The sequence below is a fragment of the Nanorana parkeri genome, unplaced genomic scaffold, assembly GCF_000935625.1.
Source record: "Nanorana parkeri isolate BGI_ZX_2015 unplaced genomic scaffold, ASM93562v1 scaffold1150, whole genome shotgun sequence".
In the NCBI taxonomy this organism is placed as follows: Eukaryota; Metazoa; Chordata; class Amphibia; order Anura; family Dicroglossidae; genus Nanorana; species Nanorana parkeri.
This window is the reverse complement of record NW_017307418.1, coordinates 137,021-142,290: the sequence shown is the minus strand read 5'-3', so window position 1 is coordinate 142,290 and position 5,270 is coordinate 137,021.

Below are 5,270 nucleotides of genomic sequence, written 5' to 3'. Positions count from 1 at the left end.
TTTAACCACCCTCTTCTAGTGCCTACAAAGCTAATATCCGCTCCAGAAGTATAATGCTGAATAACGTTTATTAACATCTTCACACTGGGGAAAGAGGGTACAGGGTTCCTAGACATCCAGGGTGTTACAGACATAGACTCTAGACTCACCAGGCCATTTTAGTATCCCAGTGTAGATCCGTTTGTAGTACAAGTTCAGCAGGAGAGACACCAGACTTGTTCCTGACGTCCTCTATGTTGCAGGCACTTCCAGCAGCTTCCCTGGTTCTCCTCCTGACAACAGCACAGGCCTCTTCCTCCCTGCTATCCCAGCATGCAACACTGGTTGAGAGAGACCCAGTGATTGGCTGATGAACTGTACATACAATCACAGTGTCCCTCATTGGCTGTTCCACAATACAGACACCTGGAATTAACCAGATAAATGCCAACTATAATCCAGCCAGACTGACTGCAGCCTTGGCAATCGCCCAATTTCTAGTAGCCAACTCACAAAAGGTGATGGGGGCTACATTAGCAACTAAGAAGTGTCCACTATGTGGAGGCACAAAGGTTTGCACTGTACAAAGACTCACTATCTCCTTAATTTAGTGATATATCTGGAAAGTGCTAGAAGGTGCATTTGAATGGGATCCCTTAATTATGGAATAGCACATGTTTAAACTTAATGGCAGGACTGTATATTATGATACGGGCAGTTGCCAGAACAAATATGTCTAATTGCAAGCTGCACTTTAGGGGTTGCTGGAAATGACTGGGGGTACACCAATTTGTGTGCTGGTTTTAAAGAAAGGTATGTCTTGTTTTATGGTTTGGGTAATATATGTGCTGTGGGGACCCCAGGGGTCAACAACACAGTCCAATAAAAATAAACAACTTTTATTTCTTCCACAGGCAACAAAACAAATAGCTTCCTTCAGCAAAGTGACAAACGAAGTCTTTCTTCAGCAAAACATAAAGCAAAAAGTATTTCCACACAATTGCACTGCATAGTGCTAAAATGTCTGACCTACTGATCATTTTCACGTGTGATATTCACCAACAATAACATCTGTTTGACCACTCTTTAATTATATGCTTAGTCTGACTTGGTCAGGTTTTTCTATAATTAAGAGGTTTATTGTTTGATCTGTGGTCCGTAAGTGCGTTATATCCATTGCTTTCCGTCTTTTTTGTTTCCATAGAATTGTGCAACAGTGGTAGTTATCAAGCTTTATGACTTGTTGAATGAGTTAGAGCTAAGGATGAAATTAAGTTGCTGTCATTGCCTGTAGGTGAAAAAAAAGGCATTGTAAATCAGAAATTGTGTTTAAATATGAGCTTCCCATGTGTCGGAGAGAGAAGCCTTTTCCTAGAAAACCAATCACTGTTCATTGTTCCGGTTGCATTGTCAGGTGATAAATATGTCAGGGACGCCAGTGTCTTTACACATCATCTGTACAGAGTGAAGAGGAATCAGCAAAAAAACATAATTTTATCCAATCCTTTATTTATTTATTTTTGGACCAGAATTTGAAATTAGGATCTCAAAGCACTAGCTTACCAATTTGCACAGGGGCCTTGCAGCACTGGGGTCCTTGGCTCTGTTTTAAATATCATAGAGCAGCAAGGCCACCCTTCTCTCACACAGATTTAGTATTAGCATAAAAATATAATGTTTATGAAGTGCAATATCACCTTAACCAAATGCAAATATAGTAACATTAAATAAATACAGCCACATCTAAATGGTTGTTTCACAAACCCGGACAACTCATATAAAATGAAAAACAACATAAATAAAAATTGGCCTACAGCATGTCAGAAATTAATATTTAGAGGTTACCTGTGAAAAGAGCTACCAGTGAAAACTAGTAGATACAGATATAAAGTCAACTGAACTTGTAGGCTTGAAACCTTGACTTTCCTGTGAAAGGTTAGCTTGACCCCCGCCCTCTTGTGCATCTTGGGCCTTTTTACTGCTCTTTATATAGGATACAAGTATGGAAAAGTAAAAGATGGACCCCACATCAATCAACTATCAGATTCTTGATTGCTCTGGGGCCCATCTTTCACTTTCCATATTTGAGTGCTTTCCATATTCTTTGTAGGAAAGATGCTATTTTTGGATCTGCCTAACCAGAGCCAGCGGGCTTATCTCAAGACCAGCCCAAGTCTGGTACATCATAAGAACTCCATACCGCCATGTAGTGCAACCCTGCGCTCTCTATTCTGAATTTCACTTGCAAATGGCGAGAACACACACCACTGAGAAGCTTCCTGACCACGCTGACCAATGAGAAGCGCTTCTTAGAAAGAAGTGCTTCTCATTGGTCAGTGCGGTCAGGTGACCAAGCTGACCAATGAGTGCTTGCCAATTGCAAGTGAAATTCAAAATACAGAGCGCAGGGCTGCAGTACATGGCGGTATGGAGTACGGATAGTACACCAGCACCGGCAGAGGGGAAGAAGTGTAAGTATAGTAGGGGGAGGGGAAAAGGGGGGCCAGATTGGGGGACATAATTCAATTTTCCCAAATTCAACTGGGAAAGTGGAATCACCCTTTAGCTTTGGCCTATAACTTCAGCTGCTTATACAGTATTTGTGGCCTAAATCTCTGACCTTGGAAAGCTTTGTTTTTGGGAACCTGCAGTCTTGTTTTATACATAATTTGCATTAGATAAATTTTGTAGTACATGGTAGACCTTTAGTCCACTTTTTTCTTTATTTTAGCCATACATTTCTGACCTACTGATCATTTTCACATGCGATGTTCAACAACAATAACATCTGTTTGATCACTCTTTAATTATATGCTGAGGTTTACTTTAAAGAAGAACTCTAGGTTTTAGGAAAATTAACCCTTGCAGTTGGGCTACTCCGTCTCTGCAAGGGTTAACTGCTTGTTTTTTCTCTCAGGGATCAAATAAAGAAGAAATACTCACCTAATCCCTGGTCCTGTGTCAGTGACCACTTACCTCTCTCCCCCTCCACTCTGGCTGTGGTAAGTCCCTTGGTGTCCTTACATATAATACAAGCAAATGGACTTGTATTAGACGCGATGACATCACAGGTCCTTCGACCACCGGAGCCTAGTTAAGAAGAGGCTTTGGGAACCGGTCTAGTAGCCAAGCGAGACTGAGAATTGGGTGAGTATTTCTTCTTTATTTGAGCCCCTAGAGAAAAAAACGAGCAGTTAACTCTTTCAGTGCAGGGGTCGCCCCACTACATGGGTTAATTTTTTTTCTTCAAATAGTGTTACAAAGGTATACAAAACAAGCAACAGGTTTGTAAATGTAAAAATGAAGTATGCCTATTCCAATAGCCAGTCAACCATTTGGGGCTATGGTTGCCCTGGGGTGTAGAGTGATCCACATTTTCTTTTTCGATTCTGCTCTGGGTTACTGACATGTTCATTTGTTCTCTTCCACTTCTTGTACTATTGTGATATCATTTTTGTGCAGGTTCTTTCTACATCTAATTTATTTGACAGTTACCACTATTGTGGGTGACAGTTATATATCCTAGTTGGACTCTAATTCCTATGTCCTTGTGGAACACCTTTGGATTCTAGGTCTAAGATGTACATGCAAACCTCTACTTTTGCCCAGAGTAGGATTAAGCCTTTAGGGCTTTTAAGCCACCCTTTTCTAGCACTCACTAGCCCCACTTCCTATCATTCAATTGTCAAATAACAAACTGTTAGTGGGCAGCAAAGGTGGGCTTAACCTCAAACTGTGTAGAAGTCAAGGTGCAATTGATTCCTTGGACTTTGATCCAAGGTGGCACCATGGGTATCTTTTGAATTTTACGGATGAGCAAATTGATTTTAGGGAAAATTGCTTTTGCTGCAGAATCACCAATTTCACCATTGGCTAAGTTATACCAAGTTAGAAACTCTGGTAAAGGTAGACCTAAAACCAAAGTGGACAGAAGCCAAGGTTCATCAGATAGCCTGCGCCTTGGATCCAAGGGGGCTCCAAAGGAATCACCCTGAATTCTAGGGATGAGGGGAGAGATTTCAGTGGAAAATATTCTTGCAGGAAAAATTACCAATTTCACCATTTGCTACATTTTCTCAAATTGGAAACTCAATTTCAGTCATTGAGCTGCTTTGGAGGGTATGGTTTATTTGTTGGGTGCGGGGTATATTTAGGATAGTCTACTATATTTTGAGGGCTATTCACTAAAGGGTGAAGAGTTTGGAGAAGGCAGGAGAAGTGAACAATTTAGGACAACATAGTTGATTTGGAAAAATTCTGCAATTCAACTCACTTTCCAGTTCAGCTATGTTGTCCTAGATTGTTTTCTTCTCTTGCCTTCTCCAAACTCGTTACCCTTTTTTGAATAACCCTGTTAGTGTTCTTTGTATTTGTGTTTGTTTTTTTTTTGCATGTTTGATTGTTATTTGTGTCCTGTCACTGTCTATTTTGTTCTGTGAAAAAATAAGGGTCCAGGATAGCTTTACCCCTTCGCGTCCATTGACGCAAAGTAGCACGTCATAGTACGTCATTGGCAGCGAGCCCGTTTAAGCATCGGGTGCATGTTGGGTATCTATTTACTTTTCATAACCTCATCTTATATATTTTACAAAACAATTGGGTATACTATTGTGTTTTTGGTTCACTAAATTCAACTTAAGTGCATTTTTTACTAAATGTTTTGGTTTGATAAAAGGTTGCGCTAATATCAAGCAACATAAAAATTTGCAACTACAGACATTGTATTCTACAGGGTCTTAGCTTTCAGAAAATATATAATGTTTGGGGGTTTTAAGTAATTTTCAGGCCTAAAATGTGGATTATACCATATTTGCAAAAAACTGAAAAATGGCCTTGACAGCAAAAGGGTCCTTTGAGGTTAAAGAAACTTATATAACTCTCAAGGGTCATTTAAAGGTGTCACCTACACTCTTCACCATGATCATTATGTTGCTTTTGTTTGCCCCATCACCTGCAAAGCATTTCGGCAAAATGGTGAAATTTTAACAAAATTCTCCTTATTTTCACCAAAGGTTTAAGGATATGGACACTTTCAAATCAAGACGAACAGCGGCACCATAAGTTGTCCATACTACAGCACTGTTTTTAGCTTCAGAAACATTCTAGGTCAGATAAAGTTCACTTTAAGGTCTAATTCCGTTTTTTATATAGTTTCGATAAGTTTTGGATAGCTGGGGGAGGTGTTCAAACATTCTAATTACTGTCTGTGTATCCATTGGGGGCATTACTTTCCACTTTTAGTCCATGTGTCACTGGGACAGCAAGGGTTGGGCAATTTCTCTAGTATAGGC